Here is a 22447-nt window from a genome sequence, read left to right as displayed (position 1 = left end):
CAGTCTTTAAAAATGAAGTAATGAGTTCAGAGTCAAACACAACTTGTGGAGTGGATTCTATTTAGTTCTTTCACAACTTTTGATACTGTTAGATATTTCACACTTGACGCAACTACAAACAATACATAAGTAGAGCTACAGGTGGTTTCATGTTTCAGTGAAACTCAGAGAGTTTCTAGACCTGACTGCTCCACTTCCAGTCCATCTCCCTGCTAATGAGCCAAGAAAAGTATTGAACCCACATAGGAGACCTGGCTCCTGGCTTTATACTGGCCCAACTCCAGCTGTTGCGGCCATCTGGGGAGTGAACCAGTGGATGGAAGTCTCCACTCAAGTCTCCATGTTCTCATTTTGTTTGGATCTCTCTTCTCTCTTACTCTGGTGTCCGTCATGTTTTTCTCTTGCTGGTCCATGGCAGATGAGTCACTGCTGCCAAGTTCTCAGTTTCCCTTACCACTATTTGGCAGTCACCCTTGCTAATTTATCAGTCTCTACGTCTACAACAGTCAAGCTTCAGTTGACTAACTCCTAATTTACTATGAAACATATTTTATGAACTGCTCTTTTTCTTAAAATTTTTTCTCTACTAATTAAATAGACATAGTACTGAGGAGCTTGCTTCATATGTGAAAATACTTTCAACCAAACCCCTTGCTATTAATTAATAACCCCTTGCTATGCATTTCTATGACTTGCTCCAAAATGCCATGACTTCAATCCTGACTCTAGAAGGTTGAGTGTTCCTTAGAGGATTCCCCACCCATGCTCAGGAAACTCTATTACTGTAGAACCGCTTTTAGTCTCCTTCACCCCCTATTCATCTTACTGTAGTAAATAGAGATGAGTCAGTCTACTTGTTGTAATAAGGATACTTAAAATGACAAAGTCTGCATTTCAGAGAACCAGGTTTTATAGTATATGACTTCTCGTTTACATAATGAGGCACTTAAGTGATTTCTGGTGACATCAAGATTGGGACTTGGGAAAAATAAAGCAAATGGCTTTCCACTCTGGGAAATAATTGGTTCTTTTTTTTTTCCTTAAGATTTATTTATTTAGTTGAAAGGCAGAGAGGGAAAAGCAGAGTCAGAGACAGAGAGAGATTTTCCATCCACTGGTTCACTCCCCAAATGGCTGCGACAGCTGGGGTTGAGCTGATCTGAAGCCAGGAGCCAGGAGCTTCTTCCGGGTCTCCCTTGTGGGTACAGGGGCCCAAGGACTTGGGCCATCTTCCAATACTTTTCTTGGCCCATTAGCAAGGAGCTGGACTGGAAGTGGAGCAGCCAGGTCTAGAACTGGTGCCCATATGGGATGCTGGTGCTGCAGGTGGTGGCCTTAACCTGCTATGCCACAGTGTCAGCCCTGGTTGGACTTGCCATAGGAACTAACTGATGAGATCTGGAACATAGATACTGTTGCCTACAGTTTTCAATATTGGGTGAGGATTATGATGTGATTTATTTCAGAAAAGAACACGGTTTAATGTATGAGTTATACATGGGATAAATTCAAGGCTCCATTGCAAGGAATATACAATACCTGCATACCATCTGTACAGTTTGTAAGCTTAATAGATGTTTTACAAATTAGGTGCTCGAAGAATACAATGGTCAGCAAGATAGTATCTCTGCTTATATTTTGGTAGGAAAGACATAAAACAAATGAATAAATAAATAATGGAAACCACAGATAAGGATGACACTGCTCCACAGAGGATGAAAATGAGTTAATAGAAAGTGATTTGTCGAGCTAGTGGATCCAAAAGTGTTCCAAAGCTGAGGCAGCTCGTGTCAAGAGCCTTAGGTGATTACTGATGTCATACATAGAGTTTTAATTGTTAAATAAACAATAAGAGTCACTGTGCCCCAACTTCCCATGCAGGACCTCTGTCCCTAAAGAGTTGTATCATGAGACTTAATAGTCAAACTTGTTCTCAAGAATCACTTCCTTTTAGTGTATTAAATGGGGATATCATTATGTCTCATAAGTTATAGTTATGTCTAAGAGCTCACAAAAGATGTATCATCCTTGGGTTCTTTTTTAAAGACAATTAAGTTTCTAAAAGGAAAGAAGAGGAGGAAGGAAAGGAAAAGAGAAAGGGGGAAAAGCGAAATCACCTTTGAGAAGCAACAACAGAACAGCCCTTGTCTAGACTTTTGAGGAACAGTTCTCTTATTTTTTTTTATTCCGTTCTTCCTTTTTTTCTTTCTTTCTGTTTCTTTTTCTTTCTAGGACTAAACAGAAGAAGGAGGAGGAAGAGGAAGGGGGAATGGGTGGGAGGGTGGGTACAGTGGGAAGAATTGCTATGTTGCTAATGTTGTATTTATGAGATACATTCAAAAAAAGTGATTTGATGGTTATCTAAATTAGGTCATCAGGGAAGACCTCTGTGAAGTGGTGACATTTAATCCAAGATCTGATGACTTTGAAAAAGCCAGTGTCGCTTTGCAGGGAGAAGAACAGGAATAAAGATATTGTGGAAGTTAGAAGTTTGAGCTAAGGATCAGAAAGACAGCTAAAAAGTAAGGAAGGGGCCAGATCTTGCAGGTCTTTCTAGGTTTGGGAAATAAATTGGTATTCTGCTTCTGTTTGGTGGGAAACTTTGGAAATCTTTGGCAAATTTGCATTCTAAGACCTTTATCAGATTCAGGTTTTAGAAGGATCACTTCTGGGACCGGCGCTGTGGCATAGCGAATAAAGCCTCAGCCTGCAGTGCTGGCATCCCGTATGGGTGCCAGTTCAAGACCTGGCTGCTCCTTTTCTGATATAGCTCTCTGCTATGGCCTGGGAAAGCAGTAGAAGATGACCCAAGTCCTTGGGCCCCTGCATCCGTGTGGGAGACCTGGAAGAAGCTCCTGGCTCCTGGCTTCGGAGCAGTGCAGCTCCGGCCGATGCAGCCATCTGGGGAGTGAACCAGCAGATGGAAGACCTCTCTCTCTCTCTCTTTCTCTCTCTCTCTCTCTCTGCCTCTCCTTTTCTCTCTGTGTAACTCAGGCTTTCAAGTAAGTAAATAAATCTTAAAAAAAAAAAGAAGGATCACTTCTGTTGCTGTGTGGGTTACACGAAGAAAAAGTGATAGGAAGGAAATCATTTAGTAGTCTGGTTGTAAGATTCTATGTTTGAAGTAAAAACAATATAAATAAAAATATCCATAGCTAACATTTATTCTGTACTACTATGTTTGAGAGATCTTCAAAAAGTTCATTTAATCAGGCTTGGATTTCAAAATTCATTTGTACCAAAGGCCAACTGGACTCTCCAAAGTAGATCTGAAAACCTGCTCAGCCAAAGTTGATCCTGGTGACTCAGGCTTCAGCATTTTTGTTAAGTAGACATAGAATGTGAAGTGCCTGGAACCATGTATACGTGGGAGGGGTGGATCTATCCTTCTGCACATGCTGTTAGGCTGGGCTGGGCTGATTTGAGTTGTGTGCTGGGTCCAGCTTGGCCTTGTATGCAGTGACATCAATTTGGAACCTTGAAATTGATTGTCAGGGCAGTATATATTTATAACATAGAAATCGGCCAGCAACACAGCTCACTTGGCTAATCCTCCACCTGTAGCGCCGACATCCTATGTGGGTACCGGGTTCTAGTCCCAGTTGCTCCTCTTCCAGTCCAGCTCTCTGCTGTGGCCCAGGAAGGCAGTGGAGGATGGCCCAAGTGCTTGGACCCTGCACCTGCATGGGAGACCAGGAGGGGGCACCTGGCTCCTGGCTTTGGATCGGCGCAGCGCGCCGGCCATAATGGCCATTTCAGGGTGAACCAACGGAAAGAAGACCTTTCTTTCTGTCTCTCTCTCTCTCACTAACTCTGCCTGTCCAAAAAAAAAAAAAAAAAAAAAAAAAAGAAAAAGAAAAGAAAAAAACATAGAAATCATCAAAGACTGCTATCAATCTCTTTTCCACACCACTGGTTGGCACAATTCACAGGTGATTCAATACAATATTAAAATAGCTCATTATTACAGGTGATCCAAGTTTATGTTGCAACTTGATCCTGGGAGCTTTATAGCAGCAGCCTTAACAATTGTTATCCACAGTTGGCACACAGCTAGGTCAGGATAGCAGGCCTCATAATACACTCTACTTCATGTTAAAAATATATGAGAAATGGCAGAAATATGTTACAGCAAGAATTGGTAATTTAATGTTAAATGCAACTGCACAGGATAATGTACATCTGTGGCCACGCAGAACTTGTAAGTTAGCAAGGCAAATAGATTTTTATCACATGTATTGCTTATAAGCTTTGAGGGCTGGTTTGACAAAGGGTATAATACACTGCATTATTATAAAGTTGAATGCCATCTCACTAGTCTAATTGATCAATTTCTGTTCACAATTGATCATAATGATAGGACTAAGAGTCAAAGGGGGCCGGTGCCGCGGCTCACTAGGCTAATCCTCCGCCTTGCGGTGCTGGCATACCGGGTTCTAGTCCTAGTCGGGGCACCGGATTCTGTCCCAGTTGCCCCTCTTCCAGGCCAGCTCTCTGCTGTGGCCAGGGAGTGCAGTGGAGGATGGCCTGAATCCTTGGGCCCTGCACCCCATGGGAGACCAGGATAAGTACCTGGCTCCTGCCATCAGATCAGTGCGGTGCGCCGGCCGCAGCTTGCTGGCCGCGGCGGCCATTGGAGGGTGAACCAACGGCAAAAGGAAGACCTTTCTCTCTGTCTGTCTCTCTCACTGTCCACTCTGCCTGTCAAAATAAATAAATAAATAAATAATAAAAAAATAAAAAGAGTCAAAGGGAACACATAAACAAGACACATAATGATAGGACTAAGAGTCAAAGGGAACACATAAACAAGACTAGTGTTTGCAAATACTAACTGATAGAATAAAAAAAGGAGAGAATGATCCAACATGGGAAGTGGGATACACAGCAGACTCAGAATGGCAGATGTCCTAAACAGCACTCTGGCCTCAGAATCAGCCCTTAAGGCATTCGGATCTGGATGAAAAGCCCATGAGAGTATTTCAGGCATGGAAAGCAAAGACACTCCGGCAAAAAAAAAAAAAAAAAAAAAAAAAACAAAAAAAAAAAAAACAAAAAAAAAAAAACACAACAACCTAAATGAAAGATCTCTGTGAGTGAGATCCCAGTGGAAAGAACAGGTCATCAAAGAAGGAGGTACTTTTCTCTGAAGGGAGGAGAGAACTTACACTTTGACTATGACCTTGTCTAAATATGATCAGAGTCGGTGAACTCAAAAGGCCTCCATAGCCTTGGCAACTCACAAGAGCCTAGGGTGATTTCTGATGCCATAAACAAGAGTGTCAAATTGTTAAGTCAACAACAGGAGTCACTGTGCACTTACTCCTCATGTAGGATCTCTGTCCTTAATGTGCTGTACGTTGTGATTTAATGCTATAACTAGTACTGAAACAGTAGTTTATACTTTGTGTTTCTGTGTGGGTGCAAACTGTTGAAAGCTTTACTTATTATATGCTAAATTGATCTTCTATATATAAAGATAATTGAAAATGAATCTTGATGTGAATGGACAGGGGGAGGGAGCGGGAGAGGGGAGGGGTGCGGGTGGGAGGGAAGTTATGGGGGGGAAAAGCCATTGTAATCCATAAGCTGTACTTTGGAAATTTGTATTCATTAAATAAAAGTTAAAGAAGAATATTTTCACAACAATATGAAAGTTTGTTGCCTTGCCTTAAAAATTTCCAACAAAAGTTCAAGGAAAGCTGGTTACCTGACATGAAAGTATTGTAGAGCCCATGACAACAGATGGATTTGCCCAAAATGGCATTCCAGTTAGAATGTGAGTCTGACATGAAATTGAAACATAGCTTTGAGAGGCAATGTTGAAATGTGGGCACTTATTTGAGTTAAAATATTTGCAGATATTCCCCCCTTCCCTTGAAGTATTTAAAAAAAAGGTCAATAAAAAGCCTTTCATATGATGGCTGTCCGTAGGGTGGGGTAAGCTTTCTGGGGAAATCAAATTGATTTCAAGAATTTTAAAATCTGAACTTCAAACTTGCTGGATTTCCAGCTGGTCTTAGATTTTCCTTCAAATATTTCATTGCACATTGACTCAGCATTCTCAAGAAATCAAAATATGCTAATAAGAGTAACAGGTATGCTATATAAAGTACACCCATCTGGAATTTATTTCATTTTAAAGGCATACCTTCCATGTAATAACAAGTATAATGCACTCTAATGTCATTAAATAAAGCTTTAGAAAATATTATGCTTGAATTCTAATTTGTAATCATTTGGAACTTTCTCTTTTTTCTTCTATGATATGTAAAATTCCTTTTGATAACCAAGACTGTTCCTTTGACATTAAAGAAGATTCAGGTATCTCCGGTCACTCATTTGATACTTAGAAAATTCTTTCTCTTCCCCTCTTTTCTCTATACCCTTCCTTTTGCCCTTTATGGAATGCATGCTACTGAATGCACACATTCTGAGAGCTAAGGCAAGCCCCTGTTCCACACCCTCTTGCCCTTGATATCAACACCAGGGCAAGCTTTTCTCCACCCAGATTCCTTTTTAGCCACAGTAACCATGAGAGTTTCATATCCGTCTTTACCTTTCTTACTTTGGTCTTCAAGCCAGGCATGAGCTATAAATCGAGGTAGAACGTACAGCTGGGTCAATAACGGGTGAGGGGAAACTGAAATAGGTTTCCTATCATTTTTCACAAAGTTTGAAAAACATAATTGGCAATGAGGAGAAAAATAAAACAGGAAGCAGGATTGCACATATAAATTAAATATTTTCACCCCAACCCTTTTTAGATAGCCCAGAGGTATTAAGAGCATGTGTGTTTTGGATGGGCTCGGCAAGCATTCCAGCAGTAAATGGCTTCCTGTTCAGTGTGTTCGAAGTCAGGCTGTCTTCTGGGGCTGGTTTAAAAATATGTGTGAAATATGTACTTTTATTTTGAGCCAAGTCAAATGTTTTTAATCACCCCCACCATACTTGCTTCTTCTCTCTTCCCATCCTGTCATTTCTTGGCCCCCCAGACAGTAAAATATACCCCCAAATGTGTTTTTATTTTTCAAAAGGAAGTTTAATGATTAATTATGAGTTACATGTAAACATATATTATTGCCCTCAAAGGTATTCACCAAGAACCTGGCCAGTGGCATTCCTGGCTGGCATTCTTTAGCATTCATTCGTGGTGAGTAGAAGTCAGAGAAGCATGCAAGGAAACCAAGTATTTGGCTCAAGCACAACAGGGAACCAGTGGATAATTGAGGGTGAGAAATGGTCTATAACTTTTTACTCCAGTGGTGATGAACCTATAATTCCCAAATTGTTTGTGTAATTTTCTATTTCTACCACATCAGTGACAAATATTATTTTGTACTGCATGTTCCTTGTGGATTTTTTTTTTTCATTAGCAAGATCCAATTAGGATGCCTGAAAGGAACATCACATACCTGGGGCCATCATACCTCGCAAGAGAGTATGGGGAGGAAAACTGTAGACTTCTGGTGCAAGCCACAGAGTCCCTCTGCAAACTGCTACTTGATGCTGATAGATTTTAAAAATATCTGTCATGTGATCTGCTGAGAGGAGACCCTCAGATGCTCAAATCGAGCTGTTGAGGAGTCTTCTACATAGGCTACTGAGGCTTTTACAGGAGGCCTTGGCTAGAGGTTTTGTCTCCCCCCTTGCCCCTTTGAGTCTGCTAGAATTCAGGAATGTTCCTAGACAACTCTGTTTACTAATGGTACTAGGTGTTGGAGTTAACCATTTTAATTTTTTAAAATATATTTTGTGTACGAGATTTGTTCTTACTTTTATGTGAATTATATGGCTTGTGTGGAAAGGGGACAAAATCCAACTTTTGCAAATAAATCTCTAAGGATAATTTATGAAAAGAATGTCTCTTGACACACAATTCCAGGTTTTTGGTGTTTGGTGTTTTCAAATCGGTTTAACTCAGCAAACACTTAGTAAATTACTGACTGTGCAAAACTAAATGCTAGGTACTGTTTACAGGATGTTGATGATCTGGAAATCATTCACCTTGACAAAGTCTGACATCCTTTTATTATAAAACTCTCAAAATATAAGACTGGAAGAGAACTTTCTCAACATATTAAAGGGAATTTATTAACAAAAACCAAAATCAACTAACATCATACTCAGTGGTAAAAGACTGAAAACTGTACTCATAACATTAAGAACAGAACAGACTCCCCATCTTCACCACTGCTATTCAACATTGTTCTGGAAATTCTATCCAGAGCAATTAGACAAGAAAAAGAAACAAAAGGATCCATATTGGAAGTGAAATTGTAAAATTGACTTTTTTCAAAGATGACATGATCCTGTATAAAGAAAATCCTAAAGAATCAAGAGTAAAATATTAGAGCTAATAAACAAACTGAGCAAATGTGCAGTTGCCCAATCTTTGACTATAGTTCAATACTTCATCATCCTTACTAAATAAGTCAAATGACTTGTCCTTAAAGCAATGTTGAATGTTTCCAACTGTGATAGAAAGTCTCCTATTATATGATCAAAACTAACTTATTTATTACCCCTGTGTTTAGTTTAATACATGAAATTATCAGGAGACTGTTTTAGCAGGAGGTCAAATTCTAAATACTGATACAACTACTACAAGTTGAGCTTCCCTAATCTGAAAATTCAAAATCTGAAGTGTTTCAGAATCTGAAATATTTTTAAGAATGTATATGAGGGGCAAAGACAGAGAGAGACATAGAGAGAGACAGACACACACACAGAGGCAGAACTCCTATCTGCTTATTCACTTCACAAATGCTAGTAACAGCCAAGCCTGGGCCAAGGCCAAAGGAGGAATCTGGGAACACAATCCAAGTCTCCCACATGGGTGGCAGAAACCCATTTGCTTATATTATCACTTCTGTTTCCAAGGTTCTGCATTGGCAGGAAGCTGGAATCAGGAGTGGGAGCCAGGAATTGAACCCAGGTACGCCCCTGTGGAACATGGGCATCTTAAACCGTAAGTTAAGTGTCCACTCCAAAACACAAAACATTTTGAGCACCAACATGATGTTGCAAGTGGAAAATTCCACACCCAATCTCATGTGACAGGTTGCAGTCTAAATGCAGGCATGTTAAAAATACTGTATAAAATTATCTTCAGCTTGTATATATAAGGTGCCTATGAAAAATAAGTGAATTTATTTAGACTTCAATTCTGTACCCCCAAAATCTCACCATTAATATGCAAATATTCCAAAATCAGAAAAAAATTTGAAATCAGAAACACTGTTGGTCCCAAATAGTATAGATAAAGGATACTCAGTCTGTGGTATGTTAAGCCTCATTATGCCTTGAAATAACTTCAGTCATTGGGCTAGTTATGTCCCCAAAGCAGATAGGACTGAGTGATAAAATAGAAGAATGAGTGAGCATTACCTGTGAAGTAGGATCCAAAGGGAGGGACACACTAAAGGGAGACATTTTAGAAAGGAAACGGGGAAGGGAAGAGAAATCAATAATCAAATGATACTACAGACCATTGTTATGGTTACCATAGTGAGGAGCCACATCTGTTTAAATTTGAGTTAATGACAATGAAATAAAAATTAATTTCCTTAGTTATGGAAGCCCCATTTCAACACTCCAGTTTCCACCTGTGGCCAGGGACTACCATTTTGTATTTTGTAAGAAAAAGGGCACTTAACGGAGAGGAGACCGAATTTATTCAAAGGAAATAAATCTGGCTTCCAAATGCCTGGGGAAGAATGTGGGGTTGCGGTGGGAAGAGACAACAGGATGTGAGACTGAAGTGAGATTCAGGGATAAGAGATAAATTCCACTTTTTTTTTGACAGGCAGAGTGGACAGTGAGAGAGAGAGAGAGAGAGAGAGAGACAGAGAGAAAGTTTTTCTTTTTCCATTGGTTTACCCCCCAATGGCTGCTGCGGCCGGCGCACCGCGCTGATCTGAAGCCAGGAGCCAGGTGCTTCTCCTGGTCTCCCATGCGGGTGCAGGGCCCAAACACTTGGGCCATCCTCCACTGCACTCCTGGGCCAGAGCAGAAAGCTGGACAGGAAGAGGAGCGACTGGGACTAGAACCCGGTGTGCCGGCGCTGCAGGCAGAGGATTAGCCTATTGAGCCGCGGCGCCGGCCGATAAATTCCAATTTTATCTGTCTTTTGGGCAATGACCTAGAATGGCTGAGGTTTCTGTCCTTGTTCCATCAGATATCATGGATTTAGAACATTTTCATCATTGCAGAAAATTTATTTACAGTGCTGTGTTTTGTCTCCATTTTATTCCATTATATATAGTGAATATATATTCTTCTTAAAAGATGGTATCCAACACAATTTTTAATGATAAAGTACTATTTTATTACATTAATCCACTATGCTATTAAGGAACTAATTAATTTCTGCAAAAATAATATTTTGTAACTTTTTGTTATTTTAAACATGACTTTGGTAATAAACAGAAAACAAAAACCCATGACCCATGTAGCAGAGTATTTTCTCTCATCTTCAATTTTTTATTTAGAATAAATTCTTAGAAATAAAATGGCTGACCTTACTAGTTAAAGTGATCAGTTTCAGTTCATAATTGATCATAATGATAGGATAAAGTGTCAAAGGGATCACATAAATAAGACCAGTCTCTGCTAATAATAATTGATAGAATTAAGAAGAAGGGGATGACCAAACATGGGAAGCAGGATACACAGCAGACTCATAGAGTGACAAATGCCCTAAACAGCACTCTGGCCTCAGAATCAGCCCTTAAGGCATTCAGATCTGGCTAAAAAGCCCATGAGAGTATCTCAGGCATGGAAAGCCAAGACACTGTGGTAAAAAATGACCTAAATGAAAGTTCTCTGTCTGTGAGATCCTGGTGGAAAGAACGGGCCAACAAAGAAGGAAGTATCTTTTTCTGAAGGGAGGAGAGAACTTCCACTTTTGATCATGGCCTTGTCTAAATAAGGTCAGAGTTTGTGAACTCAAGAGGCTTCCATAGCCTTGGCAGCTCATGGCAAGAGCCTCAGGTAATTACTGAAGACATAAATAAGAGTGTCAATTGTTAAATCAACAACAGGACTCACTGTGCACTTGCTCCTCATGTAGGACCTCTGTCCTTAATGTGTTATACTATGCAAATTAACGGAAAAACTAATCTTCAAATAGTACTTTATACTTTGTGTGTCTTTGTGGGTGCAAACTGTTGAAATCTTTACTCAGTATAGAGTTGATCTTCTGTATATAAAGATAATTAAAAATGAATCTCAATGAAGAATGGAATGGGAGACAGAGTAGGAGATGGGATTGTTTGTGGGTAGAAGTTATGGGGGAAAAGCTGCTATAATCCAAAAGTTGTACTTTTGAAATTTATGTTTATTAAATAAATGTTTTCTATAAAAAAGAAATAAAATGGCTGGATTAAACACTATAAATATGTTTTTGAGACATTTGATATGTGTTGTCAAATTCCTCTTCCAAAAGTTTATCTATTTACATGCCCTAAGTGTGATAGCAGAGTTGTTTACTTTGAAAGAAAAAGAACTATACCCTCAATACCAAAACTAAAACAAAGCAGAATAGTAGCATAGATACTTCTATGAAGACTAGAACTTCAAATTTGGATAAGAATAGCTGTAACACACCAGGAAAAATAATGATTACCATTCACTCTTATAGTATTACAGTATGACGGGCTTTAACTTGGCACTTTATTAATTCAATTCTCATCATAGTCCTGTGAGTTAAGCACTACTGTTATTATCATCATGTAATTAGACATTAACTCCTGAGGCATCTGAAGTTAGAAGCTTATAGGAGGTCACTCTGCTAATCAACAAAAGCAGGATTTGAATTTAAATGGCTTCTTCCAAGTTGATAAGATTCAACAGTTCATGTCTTTAACCACTCTACCCCATTGCCTCTCAACCATTATATTTATATCCCAGTGGTTTCAACTATTGTAGATTCCTCATCCCCTCCCCACCCAACCTCCAAATATGTAGAAATGCCAACCCCTAGTAGCTTAAAATGTGACCTTATTTATTAAAAAAAAGTCCACAGAAGGAATTAGTTAAGAGGAACTCATATGTGAGTAGGGTGGCTCCTAATCCAATATGTTCAATGTCCTTATGAGAAGATGGCCAAGTGAGAACACAGATAGATGCACAAAGAGGATACTATGTGGTGAGAAAGGCAGAGACTGAAGCTGTGGAGCTGCAATCCAGCCGAATCTGGGAATAGCAATCAATTGTTTGGTACTTTGTTAGAGCATCCCAAGGAGACTAAGGCATCAAGTAAGTTAGATATTCTAGTGTCTGGTAAGATACCCAGTTAGTTCATGAATACGCCTTGCCCACTTACTATTTTGCCCCACTGTCACATTTGTCAGATACCTGTATGGTGCCCAATCACAGGGGCCGACAATCAAAGACATTACATTTGCAATTGCTTCTGTGTATCTTGGAAACAGCACAGAACACCCTGACTGACTCACAAAAGGAACAATTTTTTAATTTTCCAACATTATATTCAATTTCTGGGAAGTTAATAATTGTATATTTTTGTTCACTTGAGTGGGCAGTGATTCACTGGGACAGTATGATCTAGGCTGGGATCATGTAACTGTATTTAGATTTGTCTACCTTGTAGGAAAAGCTGTCGGCTTAGGACAACAGTCACTTATCCATGAATCTGTCCTTTCGTCCTGATTTTTGTTTTCATCCTTTAGTCAGATTACAGTTTACTCAGTTTTGGTAAATCAGTATGCTTCTTAGTTTAAAAGAAAATGTAAATGAAATTTATGGTTCACTCCAAACTCAGAATAAAAAATAAATCTTCACAATGAAAAGGGTTAGAAATTATTTTATCTTGAGTGAATATTTGAAATATGATTTTTTAATTTTCCTTGTATGGTATCAGAAGGGTAGAAGAATCAAAATATAAGGACTCTCCCAGGAGATGTTGCTCTCCAGCCACCTTTTTCTCCACTGTTTGTTTGTATCGCTAACTCATTTGGCTCCCTGTGAATGGCCCAGAACTCTAAAAGCAATGCAATTTTAAAGCTGGCCATTGCTTTCCCTTGGCAGTCATGACTTAAAGAACAAAACTAATGGTAGTTTTTTGTTTTTTGGTTTTTTTTTTTTTTTTTTACAATGCCCTTACGATGCTAATCATTGAGTTAAATATCTTTACACATTGCACTTGAAGTTTATAAAAATTTTAAGATGAATAGCAAAATTGGTATTAATGAGAAATCTGAAGCTTATGTTGTGTTATAAAGTCTAGTAAATGGCATTTTGGGCTTCAAACCAAAAGTGTCTAAACCAGAATGTATTCCACGCTGTATGGTAAGCAATTTCATGGCCCATGTATAGACAGCAAATCACTGGTGGGCCCTGAAAAGGGAAGTAGGTGGATGTCCCAGTGGTGAAAGGACAAAAAAGGAACACGAAGAGCTAACTTTCAGCACCTTATAATTTTCCTTATGGCTTTTCTTGAAATCTTTAATATATGCTGGTCACTAGACATGTGGGACAATGGAGCATGTGAATGAGACTAATTTATATCACTAAGAAGCATAAGAATTAATGCTGGGTTTTATGACTGAACATGAGAAAAATGAAAATAAAATATCTCACCAGCATTTTTATATTAAATACATGCTGAATGGCAAGGTTTAGATACATTAGGTTAAATAAGATATGCTGTTAGAATTTTTTTCAACTGTTTGTTTTTTACTTCTTTTAAGTTGTAAATTGAATATGTGACCCCCATGATGTTGCTATTGGTCATTATTGCTTTAGATGGCCAGATAACCTGGACACCTTGAGCAATTTTAATTTAATTTAAATGGAGGAATTGGTCTGCCCTTTGCAGAAAGCTAAATAGTACAGGAATTCAAAAATAATAATGTTTTTTTCAAAGTAGACAACATACTATTCAGTTTTCAAGATAACTTCATTGTTCAGATTTTAAACCCAATTACTAAAAAATTACAAAAGTGAGATGTGAAAGTTTTAGTTTCGTGGTAGATCATTTGCAAAAACTATACTCATTATTCCCACCCCCTTTTTTGGAGCTACTTTGCAACTCCTCTCAGAGATGGGGTTTATTTCTCTACTCCTTCCATCTGAGCGGCTCTTGTGTATTGCCACTGGTAGAATATGTCAAAAATGATAATCTGCCAAGTCTAGGCTTAGTTAGCAACAGACCCTGAACTTCACCTTGCTGTCATGGAATTTTGCCCAGTCTTTCATGCGAGCAGTCTCCAAGCTGCCTGCATGGGAATGAGTGACCATGTGGAGCTGAGACAAAGTGCTCCAGATGAGATCATCTGTGTAAGTTCTCTGTAGCTGCTATAACGTATAATGATCACACATTTGGGAGCTTAAAATGATCCCAATTTGTCATGTAACAGTGCTATAGGTCAGAAGTCCAACACAGATCTCACTAGACTATAAAATCAGTGTTCCTTCCTGGAGGCTGTGGCGGGGAGAATTCTTTACCTTACCTTTTCTGTCTTCTCTAGGCTGCCTGCATCCCTCGATTTATGGACACTACTCCTGTTTTCAAATCTAGCAGCAGTAGGTGGAATCCTTATCACATCACATCCCTGGGCTCTCTTGATTCCTTTTTGGACTTTTAAGGACTCTTGTTATGCCACTGAGCTCACCCATGTAATAGAAGGAAGTCTTTATTTAAGGTCGACTTATTAGCAACTGCAGTTCCATCTTCAGTTGTAATTGCCCTTTACTGTATCAGGCCCCAGAGATTAAAGTGTGGTCATATTTGGAGGGGGCAGTAACTGCTCTGCCCGTACCACCCCTTGACCAGCGAGCTCCTGACCAACCACAGACTCGTTGCAGATTCTTGGGTGAGTCTAGCTCTGTTCAGAAATGACCAGCTGAACCCAGAGCATGTTGCTGATCCGCAAGAATGGATTATAAATTGGTTAAGAATGTTAAAAAGAAAAGTTCGAGTGACTTTTTTGTGAAACAAAAGAACACTGAGGCAGTCTTTGAAAAGCTCCAAGAAATGTGAACTTAGGTGTGCTCCAAAATCAAATTTCTGAAACCAGCTTGAATATGTGAAGTACTCCATTTTCACTTAACTGTTTCTTAAAAATCATTTTTGCACTTTTTAAAGTTAATTGAGTTATTGTAAGATAAGCTCGGTCTCTCTGCTCAATTATTTGCAGTGTAGAAAATCAGTGTAGACTTTCCCTGTTAACTTTGTCAACCCTGCTCTTAGATGACCTCTGTCCACAAAAGGGAGGCTTAGTCTCCAAGCTCTTGCTCTTTGGAATAAAATACCTTGTGACCTGGGACAGTTTTCCATTAATGGATAAGCAGTATTTTTTTTTAACAACCTCTTGAGCTGTTCAATTATACTTTTATTTCGCTTTTAAGTATGTTCAACGTGAATAAAGTTACAGTTTGCACTGTCTGGTGTGGATCTCATCGTCAGCTGTTGGAGTTTGTTTATCGTGAAGGGAAGGACTTGATATGCTCCACAGTGTGAATTCTGTTTTGGTTGTGAAACTGAAAGGGGAAAATGTCAAAGCAGCTTTCTGTGCAAACATTTTAGTATTCTGAATCAAACCTCAGAGAAACTGGAACTCAAAAAAACTTGCACGTGGAAACTATGACCCACACAGAATAATTTCTAATTGAAGCACATGAGGTTTTTACCTTGTAATGTTTTAGCTATGATCCCAAGATTTCCACTTCAAGTATTTACCAGTGTAATATGCAAGAGCAGTGGGTCAACATCATCAGTTCAACGTCAGAGTCTCATAAAATGGGGCCCATCTGCCCATTAACAGCCTTATGGTGTAAAAGTTCCAGTGCATGTGTGTGTGTTCAGTGGGGTGGGGAGGTGGTGAGTAGTAAGGGGCTCTTCATTAGCAAAAAAAAAAAATGTATTACTAAAGACCTGAGATTGGAAATTGATAAATAAAATCAGTTATCAAGCAACCAAACAAGATTCATACATTCAAAATTGTAGGAAAATAAATGTACCTGCTGTGGTTCCCAGTATAACACTAGATCAGGAAATTGAAGAATAAATAAATAATTACATCATTGAAAATTATGTTTCTTGATTTATTTTGCTGCTTCTTTCCTGTTGGAATGGTTTGAACTTTGTCACCATAAAATCTGTCTGAGCAGGATATTAAAGAATTTACTATTTTTTTCCTATTTTTCTCATTGACAGAAGAATGAGTTTAGACTAACCTAGGGAATTTGGAGATTCTTATACATTGGCTGAATACCAGGGTAGATCTGTTTTCTTAATTTCATTATTACTATGTTTCTGTTGGGAGTCATGTTATTGGCCTCCGGAGGATGTCATAGTGTCTTTTGAGCTGCATATTGGATACAGGCTTCTTGTTTTCTGGCTAAATGTGTGCTCACTGGAAAACTTGTATAGTTTCCACTGCAACCCTGAAAATGCCTGCTAGCACCAATAATGAATACCTGTCACTTTGAGGAAATGTGGGCATTGGGGAACTCTGAACAAAACTATGATTACAGTGTTACTGCCTGACTCCATGAGTTGTGATGAACTAGAACCAGCTCAAGTGACTCACATCAGCACACATGTGTGATGTATCTCCAAGTGTATGTGTGAATATCTGTACTCCCAGAGTACAGAGAATGAGGTGAGAAGAGACATATCTTCCTACTAACAGAAAAAGGCCAATGTGCTTAGTTGGCTTTGTAAAGTATTTTTACAGCACAATTTAAAATAACAACATTGCTTTTATTTAATTAACCTAGTAAGTGCAAATACTAGTATACAAAGACAGGGAGATGAGATGAAGGAATGCATTTATTGAGCTCCTCCTGTGTGTGCACGCCCATTACTCTCATTGTATTTATTGCTGGCAATGAGCAGTATACTGACAGCAAATGGATAAGGAAATGGTTCAGGAACATCAGACCACTTTATATGTGATATCCAGAATCCAAACTCTAATGTGACTCCAAAACATCTGTCAAGAGCACTATACTGGCCGGAGCTGTGGCTCACTTGGCTAATCCTCCACCTGCGGCACCAGCACCCCGGGGTTCTAGTCCCGGTTGGGGCACCAGGTACTAATCCTGGTTTGTTCTTCTTCCAGTGTAGCTCTCTGCTGTGGCCTGGGAGGGCAGTGGAGGATGGCCCAAGTGCTTGGGTCCCTGCACCCGCATGGGATACCAGGAGGAAGCACCTGGCTCCTGGCTTTGGAATGGCACCAGCCATGGCGGCCATTAGGGGAGTGAACCAACGGAAGGAAGACCTTTCTCTCTGTCTTTCTCTCTCACTGTCTAACTCTGCCTGTCAAAAAAAAAAAAAAAAAAAAAAAAAAAAAAAAAAAAAGAGAGAGAGAGAGAGAGAAAAAAAGAAAGAAAAAAAGAAAAGAAAAGAAAAGAAAAGAGCACTATACCATGCAGCCTCTTCACCCCCAAGGAATTCATGGTCTAGGCCAGTTTAATGCCCTGAACATTTGCTGCTTCTCCATTGGCTACTATATAAAGGATTTTACACACAATTGTCAGAACTGATAAAATGAAAAATTGAAAATAAAAATATCTTTATGGAAATCACAGCATTTTTTTTTTTTTTTTTTTTTTTTTTGCCAGGCAGAGTTAGACAGTGAGAGAGAGAGAGAGACAGAGAAAAAGGTCTTTTTTCCCACTGGTCCACCCCCAAAATGGCCACCACAGCCGGGGCGCTGCCCCAATCTGAAGCCAGGAGCCAGGTGCTTCTCCTGGTCTCCCATGCGGGTGCAGGGCCCAAGGACCTGGGCCATCCTCCACTGCACTCCCTAGCCACAGCAGAGAGCTGGACTGGAAGAGGAGCAACCGGACAGAATCCGGCGCCCCAACCGGGACTAGAACCCGGGGTGTCACACCGCAGGTGGAGGATTAGCCAAGTGAGCCCTGGCGCCGGCTGCATTCTCTTAATTGTATTTTAAGAGTTCTATACCTGTTTCTTTTTTGTAATGTTTATCAGGAATTGACTTGTTGAATATAGCAGCAATGAAGATTTTATTACTGTACAGTGTATTTTTGATATTGGTTATTTAAAAAGTATTCTTTAAAAATTTCAAAACATCTTTTTAGGAATAAGACTATAAATATTGTAATTTATAATTTTTTAAAAATTTGAGAAGCAGACTTACAGAGAGAGAGAGAGAGAGAGTGATCTCCCATCTACTGCTTTGTTAGGCAAATGCCTGCAGCACTGGGGCTGGGCCAGGGCCAGGGCCAGGGTTAGGAGCCAGGAACACAATCCAGGTCTCCCTTGTGAGTGGCAGGAACCCAGTTACTCGAGCTTTCTCCACTGCAGGAAGTTTGAGTCAGGAACTGGAGCTGGGAATTGGCCCCAGGCACTCTGATGTGGGACGCAGGCATCTTAACTACTGGTCTAAATTCCATTTATAATATATTTACCCTTTATTTTGGAAATGCAAATACTTGTCCTTGGTATCTCATGTTTTGTCTTTTCAGTAATTCCTTGTGGCAGGCATTAATATCCAAGTATTAAAACGTGAGAATTTTCTGGACAGTAGAGGGCAAGTAACGTACAAGCAGTGGCACTAGGGCCTAACCCAGTGTTACTGTAAGATACAGACTGCTGCCCTGATACCACACGTTTGCTTTCTCAAACGTACACTTGAGTATGGATCCTCGTTTAGGTTATTAAGGATCATTGCTTACATTGATTTGAACTAGAAAATTCAGAAAATGGACAATAGAATGAGAAATGCTGCAGTTTTTTTTTTTTTTTTTTTGAATCTTTAGGTTAGAATAGAAGGAAGAATTTAGAAAACAAAAAGTCACTTTAAATGGGACTATACTATCTATATCACAAGTAGCTATGGGGATGTTACCAGAAAAGAAAAGAGTAAATATTTCAACAGACAATCTTCAGGGCTAACAAATCTAAAACAAAAGCATCATCAATAATACTCCATTTCCCTTTCCTGGCTGGAAAGAGCCACCTGACATGAGTGTTTGAATTATTCTGCAACATTGGGTGATCTGCATTTGGCTCATGGGTAGTGTCAACATCCTTATTGGAGATGCAAACATTCTCACTCTTTGCAGTTGGAACACGGGCACTGTCTGTAACAATTCAGAGAGCATTTCACTTCTTGGTGCCTTTTTCACATGTGCACCGCAGGAATCTTGCACAATTATTTGTATGGAAAAATCTAGTTAGTAACCAAAAGACAGACATGCATACAGGTTATAAACTGTCAATTTTATGTCATGAACAAATGGATTCTGATTCCTTTTGTCACTTTCTAGCTGTGTCCCTGTCATCAAAATACAGGTAAGATTCTTAGGATTAGGTTATTGTAGAAGATGAATAGATGGATACATTTGGAGCACATGGCATTGATGTTTAGAACAGTATAAAACATCAAACAGTCAGTGCTATTAGTATTTATTTACATTGGGTGTAGCATTCTGTTGTCTGATGTTTCCTAAAAAGGAACTAATACCCATATTGAACTCCTGTGAATGACCGCACAAGGCCACGAACAAATCAAGTGGGAGGAAAGCCGGTCTCTAACTAGTAGCTCTGGAACCCTAGTATTTAGGTCTGAGCTGTTGTCTTTGGGCTCTTTAATCTGAGCAACTGGGTGCTTCCCCTGCATAAAACTTCTTTCTCCCAAGGTCATTGCAGAAACAAGAAGACCCTTGAGGCCAGTAACTCGTTATTTATTTTTAAATGTTGTAAAATAAAAATAATAGTGTGAGGCTTTAGCTTGAGCTTCCTTTCTGAAATGACCCTTGACAGGAACTGGAAATAGTTCTTGTCAATGCGGCCATTATCTGTTGTGAGCTAATGGGATGTGGGAGGTACAGCGGAATTTTTGAGTTCTTTGTACACAGGAATAAAATGTTGGTCATTTGGTTAAAATAAGTTATTTTTTTAGAAAGCTTTTATTTGATAAATATAAATTTCATAGGTACAACTTTTGGAATATACCAGTTCTTCCCCCCATACCTGCCCTCCCACCCCCAAACTGTCCCCCTCCTACTCTCTCTCCCATCCCATTCTTCATTAAGATTTATTTTTAATTATCTTTATATACAGAAGATCAACTCTATACTTAGTAAAGATTTCAACAGTTTGCACCCACAAAGACACAAATATATAAAGTACTGTTTGAAGACTAGTTTTACCATTAATTCTCAGAGTACAACTCATTAAGGACAGAAATCCTACGTGTGGAGCAAGTGCACAGTGAGTCCTGTTGTTGATTTAACAATTGACACTCTTATTTATGATGTCAGTGATTACCCAAGGCTCTTGTCATGAGCTGCCAAGGTTATGGAAGCCTTTTGAATGCACAAACTCCGTCAGTATGTAGACAGGGCCATATGCAAAGTGTAAGTTCTCTCCTCCCTTCAGAGAAAAGTACATCCTTCTTTGATGGCCCCTTCCTTTCCACTGGGATCTCATTTCCAGAGATCCTTCATATAGATCATAAAGTAAGTTATTGAATATCAAATCAAAATATGGAAGTCAAAAGAGTTGGCACTTTACTTGAATTTTTTCATTATTTGTTAAGACTGTCTCACTATTTTATAAATAGTGGGAAAATAAATTATAAATAACAAATACATGTTTTGGGGCCTCGTGGAACCCAGGAGGCAATTATAGGCACAGCAGGCAAAGACAAGTTTAATTTATCATTTTTCCCAGGAAAATAAGTGGTCCTCATTCTTGCCTTATCAGGTAAGCAAACTGACAAAATGCTTTAAAAACAATTCAGAATAGTCAGTGCTCCCTTCCACCAGCAGCCTGTGCACAAAGCTCAAATTATTCTTTCCATACCCCAGTGCTTTCTCCTCTTCCTGGGAACAAGGGCATTAAGTGTCCTCAGCATCACTCAGGCCTTACCCTTGGGCAGATCTTTAAAGCAGGACAAATGGCTGGTTCTGCTGGAAAGGAAATATAAACTACTGGGCAAGAATTTGAATGCAGCGATGACAGATAGCTGTAGCAGATCAAGTGTTGATTTCCTCCAGCAATTAAGAGATGATGCAATTTGAGATTATATTGTTTTGTTGCTTCTAGAAATCTACAAAAATTTATATGCCTGTGGCCTGGTGTAAAGGAATTAAAAGAATGAGTAATATCACATGAATTTCTTGCATAAACTTGCTTGAAAAGTTAAAGTGTTTTGGGAATAAATACTGGCTCCTCAGCATGAGAATTGGGGTTTTCTTGCTGTCTCACTCCTACTCATCCAGTCTCTTTGATTGTCTGACTGGCCTTGAACCTTGGACCTCACACCAACAATAATAACACCACTGTGCTACCCAAAAAATGTATGTGCCTGCCTTTGGATTTCACTTTTGTTCAGAATGCCCATGCTCCCTTTGTTTTCTAGACTGATTGATAAATCATCATTTAAAACATGCTTCGAGGACAGCCCTGAATGTATGTTGTGAGAGCTTGCTATATACTTTCAAAATAGCTCTTATTTTTCTGTCATTAGTTCACCACACTATATTGTTCATTTTCAGTTTGATTTTGTGCATCTACAAACCAGTGACTTTGACTTAACTGCTGCAAAGTAGGGACTTGGAAGTGTCTTGTTTTAAAAGCTCCCTGGTAGAGTTGGCGCCGTGGTGTAGTAGGTTAAGCCTCTGACTGCAGCACCAGCATCCCATGTGAGCACTGGTTCAAGTCCCAGCTTGAACCAATTTTGATCCAGCTCCCTGCTGATGCCTGGGAAATTAATGGAAGACGGCCCAAGTGCTTGGGCTCCTGCAGAGCCGCGTGAGAGACTTAGAAGAAGCTCCTGGCTTCAAATCGGATTGGCCCAGCTCCAGTCATTGTGGCCATTTGGAGAGTGAACCAGAGGATGGAAGACCTCTCTTTCCGACTCCCCCCTGCCACCACCCCCAACTCTGCATCTTAAAAAAAAAAAGCAAACCCAAAACAAACAAAAAGCAACAAAAGCCAGAAAACACCCTGGTGATTCTGGTTCACAAACTGGATAAAGACCACTGAACTAGTCCGAATGCTCATAAGGATGGGCCAGTTCACTGCCTGGTTCACAGTCGGCCACATTTTCTAGATCAGTATCAGAAACACAGCAAATGCTCCCGATATATCTGTGGACCAAGTATTTGGGGCAGCGTTGAGTGAGTAAATGAATGAATATGTTAAATTCTCCAGGTATTGCACATGTTAGTAGATTATGTCCTTTTGTTTTCAAAAAGATACAGTTGGCTAGGAATAAGAATCGTTGGAAAAACATACCAAAAATTCTGATATGCTCACTCATACACCTCAAAGATGAAAATATTTTCAGTATTTGTAATGATTTCTTGTTGAGACTCTCTCACGGGGAGGCTTTCTCCCTTTCTTCCTTCTAAATGCAGGCATTTTTCCAAGTGGTATGGCAAATGTTCAGTTGATTGAAGCTTTGAGCAAATTATGTTGAAGTCTGAAGCCTTCTGA

The 22447-nt window shown here is 39.4% G+C and overlaps 1 long non-coding RNA gene across 1 annotated transcript in view; it reads left to right on the top strand.

Annotated features, from left to right (window-relative positions):
- LOC103349888 (uncharacterized) overlaps positions 1-2271 on the top strand; it is a 79142-nt gene extending 76871 nt beyond the window's left edge. Inside the window, exon 10 of the long non-coding RNA XR_016233735.1 lies at positions 2233-2271. This is a non-coding gene — a long non-coding RNA (uncharacterized LOC103349888). The remainder of the gene's footprint in view (positions 1-2232) is intronic.
- The last annotated feature ends 20176 nt before the right edge of the window (positions 2272-22447 follow it).

The sequence above is a fragment of the Oryctolagus cuniculus genome, chromosome 5, assembly GCF_051225735.1.
Source record: "Oryctolagus cuniculus isolate XC-2025 breed Fujian yellow rabbit chromosome 5, ASM5122573v1, whole genome shotgun sequence".
In the NCBI taxonomy this organism is placed as follows: domain Eukaryota; kingdom Metazoa; phylum Chordata; class Mammalia; order Lagomorpha; family Leporidae; genus Oryctolagus; species Oryctolagus cuniculus.
The sequence above is the reverse complement of the archived record's forward strand: the minus strand, read 5'-3'. Positions and strand labels throughout refer to the sequence as shown.